The following is a 15,312-nucleotide window of genomic DNA, read 5'->3' as shown; positions in this document are numbered from 1 at the left end:
TGCCAGGGCTGCTTCCTGATTGATGGCTCTCAGTTGACTCCTTCTCCAAGGTAACACCCCTTCCTTGGGGGAGCCCACATCCAACAGTCCATCCATACACTGTGGGAGAGGGGAGACAGGAAAGGGCCAGCTGCCTAGCCTCAGTTGAGCCCATCATTAAGAGCCATCCCAGTTCCAGAGCTCCCCTTGGGACCGGCTGAGGTCTCCAGTGTGACTGCATCACAGCTCACCTTGAGCCGTGACCCATCCTGCTTCCCTTATTCCCTCCCTGGTATCGTTCTACAAGGCATCCCTCAACAACTCTGCAGCACACAGATCTCCACGTGGGAGTCTGCTTCTTGGAGAAGTCAGCCTGTGACAGTCCCCTGCCTTGGCTTCTTCTCTCGCTGCTCTCTCTCCCTTGGGGACTACTGCAATCACTTCAAAGACTTCTGTGAACGTCACAAAGGATGAGCCTCAAACCCTTCGTGTTGCTCTGGCCATGCTCCTAGTCTGCCCACTTGTATTTCTGAGAGCCCAGTGAACATCTTCACTTCCCCCAGTATCGAATTTAATATATTAGAAACAGGACCATCTACCATTATCCTAATTTGTTCTTCCTCTTGACTTCTCTATTCCTATTCATGCTACCCCCATCTCTGGACTCTTAGGCTGGAAACCTCATTATCCCGTTGGGTGGCCTCCTGCCCAGGAAACTTAAGTGTTCCCTTGGTGCCTACAGAACACAATTCCATCTTCCCTCTCCTTGTGTTCAAGGCCTTCCCTGTTGACCCCAATCAGCCTGATTTCCTGCCAAACTTATAGTCAGGGATTTAACATTTGTGTGGCTCAGACTCCTTTGAGAGTCTGACGAAACCTGCGGGCCCTTTCTCATGATGTTGTTACAAGCAGAAAATAAAAATACATAGGATTACAAAGGAGGTCAGCCATATTTAAAGCTTAGGGATATATGCTTAAAAATTGTCATTTGGTAATATGTGTTTCATTATTCACATGTTAAGAAACAGGATCTACGGCGGGTCCAGGAACTACTGTTGAATTTAAATTAGTCGTGTGTGCAACGGTATTTCCAAATATTGGAAGCAGCAGTAATGGGATATGAAAATATCTGCGGTTCCTCTTAGAGACAAAGTAACAGGTACTGCCAATGCTACTGCAATATCCTGCCTGTGTTGATAATGGAAGGAAAAGCTAAGTCCCACTGAGAGGTCTGTGACAATAAAGGCATCACTTTCTTTTCCCATTTAAGTGCACGGACTGTGGTCACACACCTCTGTACAATGGGGAGTCTGTACTGTAGCTCCAATTGGATACGCACACTTCACTGAACAAAGGTCATGCATCCCACAATCCCATCCTGATGGCGGCTGGAAAACTGGCACTCAGGCACCAGGCTAACTTGGACCCAGTCTCCATGTGGACCCTCTGCCACGTATGGGCCAAGGCTTAGGGCCCAGAGCAATGTGGCTCACAGCCCACCAAGAGCAGAACCCTTTTGGGCAGCTCCCTGAGAGTGTCTTCCCTGGCTTTCCTCCTCCCAGGTCCCAGGCCCTGTCCGAGTCACTTCACATGTCTCTGCTGGCCCAACCAAGATTCCCGGGGGCATCAGGCTCATGGGGGAGCTCAGGGCCATTAGGCAAGTAATTGAGCACCTAGACAAAGAAGGCACCACAGAGATGCCATCTGAAGCTTTGGAGAGGTCACTGCCACTCTGCTTGGACCTCCTCTTGAGCCTCGGCAGCTGGGAGTCATGAAGCTGTTAGGCTTACAGCATGCTATCTTATCTGTGTTGCAAATGTGAAGCAGTCGGCATTGCTGCACCGCGTGGAGCAGTGATCTCAGTGGTCCTTGTCGGCCTGAGATGCTGGTATCTGAGACAGAGTCTATCAGGGGGCATTTTTCTCCACTCTTCCAGTCTTCCCAGGCCCGAGATCGCTGTGACCTTTACAGCTCGCACTGGGACTGATGAAACCCAGCTGTATGCAATGGTGCGAAGGGTCCCTCCCCACCACGGTGGCCCCTGGAGCCATCAGTTCCAAATCTGAGCTGTGAGGTCTGGGCCTTTGCTAGGTCAAGAGATACCTGGGACTGACAGCTGCCACTAGGGAGGGAAATGTAGGTAGACAAGTGCTTTCAATTTCCTCCTGATTCCTGGTGGCTGGGGAGCCTTGTGGCTCTGCCGGGGGAAAAGGAAAGCCCATCCTGGGCAGCCTCTGCCTGGCAGCTGGAGCTAGGGCTTGGCCATTCTCCCCCTGGAGAAGAAGAATTTGCTAGTTCCTCCCGTGTTTTTGTGGGTGAACCATCTCTAGGGAGGAGCAGTCACAAATCATCCTGCTGCTCACCGCCTTGGCTTTCCATGAGCCAGTCCAGTCTCCTAAAAAGATCTGGTCCCTGTTTCCCAGGCCCAAATGCTCCAGGAGATGCCCACAGCCCACAGTTGGTGGAGAAGCGGCTTCTTCTATTACTTTTTTTTTTTTTTGACAGGCAGAGTGGACAGTGAGAGAGAGAGAGAGACAGAGAGAAAGGTCTTCCTTTGCCATTGGTTCACCCTCCAATGGCCGCCGCGGCTGGCTCGCTGCGGCCGGCGCACCATACTGATCCGAAGCCAGGAGCCAGGTGCTTCTCCTGGTCTCCCATGGGGTGCAGGGCCCAAGCACTTGGGCCATCCTCCACTGCACTCCCGGGCCACAGCAGAGAGCTGGCCTGGAAGAGGAGCAACCGGGACAGAATCCGGCACCCCGACCGGGACTAGAACCCGGTGTGCCGGCGCCACAAGGTGGAGGATTAGTCTACTGAGCCTCAGCGCCGGCCCTTCTTCTATTACTTTGACTTGTATTCCGATAAACGGGATTAGTCACTTAATGTAAAAACAGTATTCTGTGACTTTCAAATTGCATCTCTTAAAAATCATGAATACTTATGTAGGGCTACTTATTACAGTGCTTTATACATTAAAAAGCACATTATATATTAGGTTGATTTCCAGGGTCCATTGATTCAGCTTAGAAAACTAAAAGCAATAACATAAGGAGTGCAAGGCTGTGACACTATTCTCATTGTTAGCAATTCCCTGGCAGGTTTTACTCCTCACCTTCTCCTAGTTAGTAGATCAGTGGGCATACAGGTGCCTGCAGTAGAAGGCTGTAAAGTGATAATGTGATGGGTTTCAGTTTTAGGGCTCTGCAGATACAGCAAGGCAATAGCTTAAGCATGTTAAATTCATCCACACATTCATGTATCCATGCATCCACGCCAAGGTACCCTGCTAGGTCTCTCCCACGTCTGTGCCAGGCTCTGTACTAGGTGCTGAGCTACCAACATTCAGGGAAGAAGAGTCTTACCCAGCAAGGCTTTTGATTAGTTGGGGAAGGGGGCTGCAGCAGGCAAAGCCATTATGTGCATGGGAGTTTGATTTACTGTGAAACTGCTCTGTCTCCCCAGCCCAGACATGATTTGTTGGTAAGCTACAGCTTGTGGGACCAGGCACAAGAACCCATGTTATTGCCTGGCGCCTGAGGAATCTAATGCCCCTAAGAGTTTCTAGTCTGCAGGGCTTGGGGAGGCACCAGTAGGAATGGAAAAGGAATGCTAGTGCTCCACCCTTAGGCCTGGGGAGACTGCGGGGTGGGGCTGGTGCAAAAGAGCTCCCTTCCAGGCAGCCACAGGAAGAAACTCCTTTCTCTAGCCCCAGAGCTGCTCTGACCCCTTGGCTTAGCCTGGCCTTGGCTGTGGACTTGGTTTTTTGTAGCTGGCCAGCTAGGGGAAGGCTCGTTTGGACATCAGTCTGGCAGTGGGCATGGGGCCACCACCTTTGCCCAGGGACAGTGGGTAGCCCTGCAGGGCATAATCCTATTTCTTAGCTTCCTGCCAATCCGGGGGCTGAGCGCCCAAGCGTGCTGTGGAGTCCAAATGCTTTCTGAACCTGACCTAGCTGCCCCATCCCCACGGCTCTACAGCCACCTGCTTGTTCCTGGAGTGCCAGCACCCACCCATACAGGCACTGAACCCCAAGCTCAAACCCCAAAGTGAATCCCCTTGCAGTATGCTCACCGTTCCAGGCTCTAGGCTGGGCTGCCACTGCTGTCACCACTGCCGCCCAGGACCACAGCAGCTGTGAGGCCACCAAGTTAAGATCTCACAGTTGAGTAAGCTGCAACGTGGGTTCCTCCCACCACACCCTCCCCAACCCCAACACCAGGGCTTTCCTCAGAGCCACATTGCCACACACTCTGTTTTTGAAAAAACGGAAATGGGCACTGGCTGTTGAGTACAATGAGCAGCAGCACAATGAAAGCTGTGAACAGAGGCAATTCTGAAGACAAAGAAAGGGGAACCTGCGATCGGCCTCAGATAATCATCTCCAGAGCACGCAGGCCCTTTCCTCATCTCTGTGGCCAGCAGAGCTAGGGCCTGTGCAGAGCACTGCGATCTTTTGTACTGGGTGCCTGTTTTGTTCTGCCCCCAGCCAACATGTGGTGAGTTTATTGGGATCTACAAATCAAAACCCTGAGAGGTCCCAGGAGTTATCCTAAGTGGTCCTCATTGTTTTACCTTCGAATCCACTACAACCGCAGAAACATAGTTCTAGGTGACATTTTTCATTTCTCTGTCTGCTTGATCCCCATTGTCCACATGGTAGCCACCAGCCACAAATGGCTCTTGAGTACATGACTGGTGGCCACTGTTTGGACAGCAGAAGTCTAGTCTGAACTGAAATGTGCTAGAACTATAAAACACACAGCAAATTTCAAACACTTGGTATGAATCAAAGGCATTGTAGCATAGTGGGTAAAGCTGCTGCCTACAATGCCAGCATCTGATATGGGCACTGGTTTGTGTCCTGGCTGCTCCATCTCCAATCCAGCTCCCTGCTAATGGTCTGGGAAAATCAGCAGAAGGTGGCCCAAGTGCTGGAGCCTCCACCATCCATGTGGGAGACCCAGATGAGGCTCCTGGCCCCTGGCTTTGGCTTGGCTCTGCCTTGACTGTCGCAGCCACTTGACTGTCGCAGCCACTTGGGGAGTGAACCAATAGATTGAAGACCTCTCTCTCTCTCTCCCTGTCGCTCTCCCTCTGTAACTCTTTCAAATAAATAAGTAAAATCTTTAAAAAATATGAATCAAAGAATGTAAAATATCTCATTGATAATTTTTTGTAGAGATGCCAGTTTATTAACTTTATTAAAGGGAATTGATTTGTTTCCTCTTTTAAAATTACTTTTTCTCTTTTATATAGGTTTATTTTTATTTATATAAAGGGAACAAATTTCAGTTATGTATTTCATACATACAGCTTTAAGAGCATAACGATACTTTCCACCATACCCACCCCCTCCTTTCCTCACTCCCACCATCCCTCCTTTTTTTAAATCTCTTTTCTTCTTTTTCTTTTGATTTTTACAATGACATACTTTTATTTTATTTTGTAATCAAAAGCTTAACCACCACTAAGAATTCAACAAGCAGTGATTTTTTACTGTTGATTACATGTAGAGATCTTATTCTTGGTATATTAAATATATTACATTTATGGAAGACTTATTTACTTATGTGAAAGAGAAAGAGGGGCCGGTGCTGTGGCACAGTGGGTTAACATTCTGGCCTGAAGCGCCAGCATCCCATATGGGTGCCGGTTCGAGACCCAGCTGCTCTATTTCCGATTCAGCTCTCTGCTATGGGAAAGCCTGGGAAAGCAGTAGAAGGTGGACTGGTCGGCGCCGTGGCTCACTTGGCTAATCCTCTGCCTGCGGCATCGGCACCCCAGGTTCTAGTCCTGGTTGGGCGCCGGATTCTGTCCCAGTTGCTCCTCTTCCAGTCCAACTCTCTGCTGTGGCCAGGGAGGGCAGTGGAGGATGGCCCAAGTGCTTGGGCCCTGCACCTGCATGGGAGACCAGGAGGAAGCACCTGGCTCCTGGCTTTTGGATCGGTGCAGTGCGTGGTGGCCATTTGGGGGGTGAACCAATGGAAAAAGGAAGACCTTTCTCTCTCTCTCACTGTCTAACTCTGCCTGTCAAAAAAAAAAAAAAAAAAAAAAGGTGGACCAAGTCCTTGGGCCCCTGCACCCACGTGGGAGACCTGGAAGAAGCTCCTGGCTCCTGGCTTTGGATCAGCACAGCTCTGGCCATTGCGGACAATTAGGGAGGGAACCATAGGATGGAAGACCTCTCTCTCTCTCTCTCTCTCTCCCTCTCCTCTCTCTGTGTAACTCTGACTTTCAAATAAATAAATCTTTAAAAGAGAGAGAGAGAGAAATCTTCCATCCCCTGGTTCACTGTCAAAGTGGCTGCATCAGCCAGGGCTGGGCTAGACCAAATCCAGAAGCAGAGAACTTCATGGTCTCCCATGTGGGTGGCAGGGACCCAAATACTTGGGCCATCACCTGCTGCCCGCCCAGGTGCATTAGCAGGGAACCAGATCAGAAGCACAGAGTAGCTGGGACTTGAATCATACACTCCAATACTGGATGCAGGCAAGAGGCAACTTAACCGCTGCTCCCTAATGCCTGCTCCTATTGTTAAAATTAGTTTCACATTGTATGCAAGAGCACAGAAGTAACTGTTAGCATTGATCGCCTTGCAAGAGTGTCAGGAAGGCTTCAAGAGGGACGGGGAAAGGTTTTGAGCTCTACATTGTACTTGAAACTCACAGTACTTTTTTTTAAAAATTTTAACAAATCCGACATTTTACAAAAACAAAGTGATTAAATGTCTCACTACTTCACACATTTTAATATAATTTAGTAGCTTACAATATAAAACTTAAAATACAAAATACATAAAATAAGTCAGTTATTATTATTCCTTTTGTAGCTTTATTTCTGTTCTTTCATTTGCAAACATCCCCTCAACTTCCTCTTTCCTATCACTTCTTGTTGTCCTCTCCTTTCCTCAACTTCTCTTTTCTCCAACCTTCAAAACCCACACTCTGAATAGGGAGCCATTCCACTTCTGTTGGTTTCCTTGCTTGGCTTGAGCCAGATGTTTTGCTAGTTCCTGCTACCTCTGCCTGCTCACAGAACAGCTGGAAGAAGGGTGCCATATTGGATAATGCTCAATTCCAGATACCATTATCTAAGATGGCTATGTCAGCCCTAGCACCTGTGGAGAGAGCCCTACCCAGTGGGAATATACACCCTACCATTTCTCCCACATGCATGTTAAGATGGGACTGTTTAAAGAGAGAAAAATAACTTGGGAAAGTGTGTGTGTGTGCCTGTGTGTGTGTGTATGATTCCTTTCTTTCCTGGTTCAGGGATGAGTGGAGACAGGGTAAGTGCAGGGGGCTTTGGAGAGAAGGCTTGGTCCAAGTTTGGGAAACCAATTTAATTGCCACCTGCAGTTAAAAATCACTAAGAGGGTCAAGTGCTTTGAAAAGAGAACTATAGAGGTTGGAGAAAGGGAAAAAGCTCTCCAGCTTCTGGGAAACAGGTATAACAAGAGATTTGTTTGCTCCAGGGCAGATGGGAACCTCAGTCCTTAGCGTTTAATTGAAAGAGGAAAAAAGACAAGAGGTCTCAGCCGATTGTCAAGCAGATAATAGCTTCTGAAGGGTGGGCCTGTGAGGATTGAAATGAAAGCCCCGTGGATGTGTGTAGGGAACAAGTGGTGTGGGAAAACAGCAAATTTTCTTTTATGCCCATTCTCAATGCAAATGGAATAAATTGTTTCAAATAAAGAAGGGCCTTGAATGTCTATTGGGGCCTTTTTTCTTTATCATGGAAAGACCTGCCCCCTCCTCCCTCCAAAAAAATAGCTAAGCACCTGGCAGTGTAGTAAATGGGAAAAACACTGGCCTAGCTGTCAGGGGACCACTCTGACCCTAGGTTTGCAAAATATGAAAGAAATGATTTGTGTGAGATTCCCTTGGAAACTATAAAGCATGGTCTAACCGGGTTAAGCATGATTAATTGTAACCAAACTCAAGTTTGTCTTTGGTTCTTCCTGTCTTCTCCTCCCCTTTCAGGTCCTCATCTCTTACAGCTGTCTGGAACAAAAACTACCAGGCCGATGATTTGAAAGGAATCCAATTGAAAGAACACATACTGGTCCCTGAGGAGAACACCTAGACTGAAGAGTGCTTTCAGCATCCCAAATTAACAGAGACCATGTTATTTTTAGAACATTCCATTCAAAATTTAGAAGCCAAGGATTTCACTTGAAGGGGAGATCTGCATTCAACATAAAGCCAGAATGCCATATATTTGGCTTTATTATTCGATACAAAAGCCAATTTCGACATACTAAGCGTTTATTTAAGATGGAATTTAGCCAATGACATCACACTACTCTCCAGAACCTTTCAGCATCCCTGGGACTGTCTTTGGGGCTCCAGTGGCCTAAATCCTAGGCCTCCAAAATCTGTCTAGGAACTGACCATTTCTTATCATCAGCATGGCTACCACTCCAAGCTGCCATTACTGAGAGAAGCTTCCTTGGTGACTTCCACTCCATTTTTTCCTGCTTGCCCCACAGCCACAGTCAGCTTTTGAAAAGAGCAGTCCTCCCCACATGTCTCCTCTGCTTGGACCTTGGATGGCTGATTGTTTGGCAAATGTCTGCCTCTATGATTTTCATGGGATGAAAGCCCCATGCTAGCGGGAACCCTGGTCTGTTTTGCTCACCTCTGTGTCCCCAGACTTGGCCTCATGCCTAGCAGCATATGGTAGACATTTATTTGTTGAATGCAGGAATGGATTTTAACAGCTAACATTTGTACAATACTTTAAAGGTAACAAACGTGTCATCTGATGCACAGAGTAACCCAACCATAAATATGCTTGTCTTCATTTTCCAGACGAGGAAATCGACCATGAGAGTATTGCCTGAGTGGACAGAGTTAATGTGGGGCATACTGAAATGCAAGCCTTGGGGGGTTAAATCCCCGTACCTGTTGGGCTACACCCCTCTGGAGAGCTATAGGAGTGTAGAGGGGCTGGGGAGTTCGGAGGCATTTTGATATTTCTTGGCTGTATAAGGGGCCTTTTCACTTCAGCCTTCAGGGCCCAGGGGCAGGCCCGGTGGGGATTCCCTGCCAACCAGCAAGGGGTGGGGGAGTGGATTCTAAATCTGGCTTTCCTGGATGACTTAAGAGAGGTACTCTAACTACAGTGACCTTATTTTCTGAATCTCAAAGCAGGATTCTTGGTCTGACAAACAGAATAGAACACTCAAAACTGGGACTTTTCTGGCAAATCCAGGGCATGGAGTTGCTGCACATGAACTACTTGGCAGCTACATAATGGACACTTCTTAGTGAATTCTGCCCCACTACCTCGGCTCTTCACATCTCAAGAAGATTACTAAACATCCAAACAAAACGGTTTTCTGGACCTCATACCCATTTTTCCACCTACTCTTTTTATTGGTCTGTTTAATTACTTCCCTTACTCTTATCTTTTCTGTTAATGACTTTTTTCCTGGTCTGCCTGAAAGAGCTTCTAGGTCCCAGTTCCTGCTGGAAGCTATAAAAGACTGAGATAAATCGTCAGCAAAGTTCTTGGGGGCCGTGGCAACAGAGCCAAGGCAATGGGGGCTGGGTACTGAGAGAGAGTCCTTACCATCCCTCCTGGTTTTTATTGTAGACCAAGTGGTGCTGGTAAGTGGTTTCATTGTGTCATCTAACCAGGTAAGGGTGTTTGCAAGAGGCATCACATGGTTTATTTTTGGTTCCAGAAAGAACTTTGCAACACTCTGACTTCAGTGCACCTCATGTTGCAATGGTGGGTTCATGGCAAAGGCTGTTGCCAAATCCACAGTAAGATCTAACCTTTCTGCCAGGTGCTCTTCACATTTGATTCAGGGTGTACCCAGAGCTTCCCCATGGGCAGTCAGGCTTCAGTTTTGGGGCACTAGTAGCAAAAACTGTATGGTTATCTTCTTAGGCCTGGAAGCCAAGAATCCTCATGTTACCCAAGTGATCCACCCCAGAGATTTATATTTTATTTTATTATTTATTTATTTATTTATTTATTTATTTACAGGCAGAGTGGACAGTGAGAGAGAGAGACAGAGAGAAAGGTCTTCCTTTGCCGTTGGTTCACCCTCCAATGGCTGCCGCGGCTGACGCGCTGCGGCCACCGCACCGCGCTGATCTGATGGCAGGAGCCAGGTACTTCTCCTGGTCTCCCATGGGGTGCAGGGCCCAAGCACTTGGGCCATCCTCCACTGCACTCCCTGGCCACAGCAGAGAGCTGGCCTGGAAGAGGGGCAACTGGGACAGAATCCAGAGTCCCGACCGGGACTAGAACCCGGTGTGACGGCGCCGCAAGGCGGGGGATTACCCTAGTGAGCCACGGCGCCGGCACACCCCAAAGATTTATACTGGTGTCCAGAAGAGAAGAGGCTCTCAATGAATGGGGGTATGAGGTCTCCTACACAGGTTAGCTATCTCTTTGATGTACTGGGGTGACACTGAATGAAAGTGTGGACTCTGAACGGGCTGTGAACCTGTTTAAATAAATCTCAGTTTCCCCATCTGCAAAAAAAAAGGAGCAGCAGTAATCTCTTCCCTGATTTTCTTTCCTTTTTTTTAAGATGATGAACTATTTCAAGTAAATGGAAAAGTAGTAGGATCAAATGCATTTCTCTACATTTGCCACAGAACCTTTTTCCTAAAGAATTACAGTATTACAAGTTCAGTTGATTTCCCCCTGTGTACCTCCCCAATTGCATTCCTATTCCCCACAAAGATGGCATCCTTCTGAATTGGCTGTCTTTGGTCTGCTTGCAAGTTTTAAAATGTGCTGTGGATATGCTCATAAATAATAATAATAATAATAATAAATAATGTACAGGGTTGGTTTGTATGTTCTTAAACTATAAAAGGGTATTTTAAAAAAGTGTGTGGAAGTGGAATTAAAAGAAAGTTTATTTTGGTGAGAAAAATTATTTGAAATCCATGTATATGAAAGGACTTCAAAAAGTTCATGGACGCAGACAAGGATGCCCACCCTCACCATTGCTATTTAATATAGTCCCGCCTGGAAGTCTTAACTAGAGCCATTAGGCAAGAAAAAGAAATCAAAGGGATACAAACTGGGAAGTCAAACTATCCCTATTTGCAGATGCTATGACTCTATATACAGAGGATCCAAAAGACTCCACCAAGTGACTACTGGAACTCATAGAAGAGTTTGGTAAAGTGGTAGGATATAAAATCAATACACAAACATCAGTAGTCTTTGTACTCACATACAATGCCACAGCTGAGAAAAAACTAAGATTAATCCCATTCATAATAGCTACAAAAATCAAATCAAATACCTTGGAATAAATTTAACCAAGGATGTCAAAGATCTCTACGATGAGAATTACAAAACATTGAAGAAAGAAATAGAAGATTTAAAAAATGGAAAAATGTTCCATGTTCATAGAATGGAAGAATCAATATCATCAAAATGTCCATACTACCAAAAGTAATTTACAGATTCAATGTGATACCAATCAAAATACAAAGGACATCCCTCACAGATATAGAAAAAATGATGATGAAATTCATATGGAAACACAGGAGACCTCGAATCTTATACAGCAAAAACAAAGCTGGAAGCACCACAATACCAGATTTCAGACATACTGTAGGGCAGCTATAATCAAAACAGCCTGGTATTGGTACAAAAACAGATGGATAGACCAATGGAACAGAATAGAAATGCCAGAAATCAACCCACACATCTACAACCAACTTATCTTTGACAAAGGAGCTAAAATCAATCGCTAGAGCAAGGACAGTCTCTTCAACAAATGGTGCTGGGAAAACTGCATCTCCATATGCAGAATTATGAAACAAGACCCCTACCTATACCTTATACAAAAATCCACTCAAAATGGATTAAAGACCTAAATCTACAACCCGATACCATCAAATTATTAGAGAACATTGGAGAAACCCTGCAAGACATTGGCATAGGCAAAACGTTCTTGGAAAAGACCCTAGAGTCACAGGCAATCAAAGCCAAAATTGACAAATAGGATTACATCAAATTGAGAAGTTTCTGTACTGCAAAAGAAGCACTCAGCCAAATGAAGAGGGAACTGACAGAATGGGAGAAATTATTTGCAAACTATGCAACTTATTAATATCCAGTATATATAAAGAGATCAAGAGACTCAATAACAACAAAACAAACAACCTAGTTAAGAAATGGGCAAAGGACTTAAACAGGCATTTTTCAAATGAGGAAATCCAGTTGGCCAACAGACACATGAAAAAATGCTCAGGATCACTAGCCATCAGGGAAATGCAAATCAAAACCACAGTGAAGTTTCACCTCACCCCAGTTAGAATGGCTTTCATACAGAACTCAACAAACAACAAATGCTGGCAAGGATGTGGGGAAAAAGGTACCCTGATCTACTGTTGGTGAGAATGCAAACGGGTAAAGCCACTGTGGAAGACAGTATGGAGATACCTCAGAAATCTGAATATAGACCTACCATATGACCCAGCCATCCCACTCCTGGGAATTTACCCAAGGGAAATGAAATCAGCATATGAAAGAGTTACCTGTACCCCCATGGTTATTGCAGCTCAGTTCACAATAGCTAAGATAGCCAGATGTTTGTCAACTGAAGACTAGATAAAGAAATTATGGGATATGTACACCATGGAATACTACACAATGGTAAAAGTAATGAAATCTTATTGTTTGCAACAAAATGGATGAAACTGGAAAACATCATACTTAGTGAAATAGTCAGTCCCCAAAAGACAAATAACATATGTTCTCCTTGATCTGTGATAACTAGTAGAACACCTAAAAGGTAATCTACAGAAGTGAAATGGATTGTTTGAGGTGCAGACTTTGAACAGGCCTTGTCTCAACTGTTGGGGAACAGGTTTTTTTCATACAATTTGTTGAACTTATTGCTTAATGTACAGTTAATCATATGTGTATAAAGTTAATTGAAAATAGATCTTAGTAAAAAGTAAGAATGGGAATAACAGAGGGAGGAGGAAGAGGGCTGGAGTGTGGGAAGAATCACTATATTTCTAAAGTTGTACTTATGAAATGCATGAAGTTTGCATTCCTCAAATAAATGGTTTCTGGGAAAAAAATTGTTATGGTACTTAAAGTTGCTGTAGCTCATCCTTAATGACATAAAATTGGATGAATCCATATTGTGTTTGCTGGGTCAGGGTTTGTAGCATAGGGGGTTTGTCGCTCCCCCTCTTCGTGGAGGAACGACACAGGACCCTGCGTTGTTCTTCTGTCTGCTCGGCCCTCCCCGGGTTTGCTGCTGGTTCTTCCCGGGTTGGCTACCGACCCTTCCACCTCCGTGGAAGGGCGGTTCCCCCTAGCCACATTCCCCACTTCCGCGGGGGAGCGGCACACCGCCGGCCGGCTCTCTCGGGGGCTGCTCAGATGTTCCTCAGGTGTTCCCCTTAGATGTTCCTGGTGCATATTGTCTCTCTCCTCCTTTATAGTCCTTTTCCACCAATCCCAACTCTGCTACCCACACGCCGAGTATGCTGCTCTCCTCCAATCAGGAGCAGGTCCTGCAGTTTATTGGTTGAACTGGAGGCAGCTGTGTAGAAGCTGTTTCTCCCTTCTCAGCGCCATATTGAGGGAGAGCAGATGCATAGAATAAGTCTTAATTCCAGTAACTCAGTCCAGTCCGGGTTGCTCCCCACAGGGGTTAAGCTGCTGCCTGAAATGTCAGCATCTCATATGGGTGCCAGGTCAAGTCTTGGCTGCTCCATTTCTGATTCAGCTCCCTGCTAAAGGCTTGGGAAAGCAGCAGAGATGACCCAAGTGCTTGGACCCCTGCCACCCACATGGGAGACCTGGACGAAGCTCCAGGTTCCTGGCTCTTGCTTGGCCCAGTTCAGCAAATGAAAGATTGTCTGTCTGTCTGTCTCTCTTCCCATCCCCACCCCATAACTCTGCCTTTCAAATACATAAAATAAATCTTAAAAACATAGTGTGTTAGCCATCTTTGCAGTCAGTGGTAATCAGTTAGAACACATGTAATATTCTCTCTACCTAGTCTGTAACAGGCAAAGCAAAACTTTTTTAAAGTATGTAAACTAATAAATAATGCACTGATATTTGGATTTACATTTCTATTCCTACAGAATTTTTATTCCTACAGAAGGTTATTTGCTGAAAGTTGTTGGCCTCTACTTCAGTCTGTGTTATTTAAATTCTAATATCTGAAATATTTGGACAGAATTCATGCTTGGGGCCACATTGTTATATGTATTGATGCACAGTCTTGAATGTGAACAGCCTTTGTTTTTCTTGACTGTTAAGGAACGGTTATTTTTTCATACAACTTGTTGAACTCATTACTTAGTATAGAGTTAATCGTATGTGTATAAAGTTAATTCAAAGTAGATCTTAGTAAAAACTAAGAATGGGAATAGGAGAGGGAGGAGGAAGATGGGTAGGAGTGTGGGAGGGAGGTGGGAAGAATCACTATATTCCTAAAGTTGTATTTATGAAAAGCGTGAAGTTTGTATTTCTTAAATAAAATGTTTCTGGGAAAAATTATATTTTACAATTTTTTTTCTGGCTTTATCATAAAAATTTTCTAGTTGGTCAATGATTTAATCATATCATAATTTAACAAATGTTTATTCTCTTTCTTTCAAATATTTGTGCTTTAGATGTAGTTACTGGATGAAGAATTTTCTTTGTATGCTTGATAGTCTTGTAATCAAAAGCACACAGAGTGTAACAAAAAATTAAAAATAACAACTAACCGTGCTGCAATTTAAATTCTTGTGCATGCTTTTTTTGTACCCAAGTTAAAAGATTTCTTCAGAATAAATATGAAAAAGTGAAATGGCTGGATCAAAAAGACAATATAGGCGCTGGTGCTGTGGCATAGTGGGCTAAGCCTCCCCCTGTGGCATTGGCATCCCATATGGGCGCCAGTTCTAGTCTTGGCCTCTCCTCTTCCAATCCAGCTCTCTGCTATGGCCTGGAAAAGCAGTAGAAGATGGCCCAAGTCCTTGATCCCTGCACCCACGTGGGAGACCTGGAAGAAGCTCCAGGCTTTTAATTTCAGGTTGGCTCAGCTCTAGGCGTTGCTACGATTTGGGGAGTGAACTAGCAAAGGAAGACCCTTCTCTCTGTATCTCCCTCTCTCTGTAACTATGCTTATCAAATAAATAAATACATTTTTAAAAAAAAGTTATACTCTCACCATTCACCTCAGCTATTGCATTCCTAAATATTTATACCCTAGAAGACTCTCATACAGGTGAATCACCATGGATGTTCACGACAGTATTTAAAAACAAAGATTTATTTATTTGAAAAGCATAGCTACAGAGAGGGAGAGAGAAAAAGAGATGGAGAGAGAGA

General features: G+C 45.2%; 1 protein-coding gene across 12 annotated transcripts in view; it reads right to left on the bottom strand.

Moving 5' to 3' along the window:
* The window catches only part of NHSL2 (NHS like 2), a 304,501-nt gene that overhangs the window by 48,943 nt on the left and 240,246 nt on the right, over positions 1 to 15,312 (bottom strand). Inside the window, exon 1 of one of the 12 annotated variants that reach the window (XM_089324273.1) lies at positions 4,051 to 4,147. The exons of the other annotated variants lie outside the window; for them this stretch is intronic. The gene's annotated coding sequence lies outside the window, so the exon portion shown is untranslated. Of the gene's footprint in view, positions 1 to 4,050; positions 4,148 to 15,312 lie in introns of those variants that run through there. 12 annotated transcript variants of the gene reach the window in all.

This window comes from Oryctolagus cuniculus, chromosome X, assembly GCF_051225735.1.
Source record: "Oryctolagus cuniculus isolate XC-2025 breed Fujian yellow rabbit chromosome X, ASM5122573v1, whole genome shotgun sequence".
Classification (NCBI taxonomy): domain Eukaryota; kingdom Metazoa; phylum Chordata; class Mammalia; order Lagomorpha; family Leporidae; genus Oryctolagus; species Oryctolagus cuniculus.
Note: the sequence above shows the minus strand (reverse complement) of the source record. Positions and strands in the feature narration are given on the sequence as shown.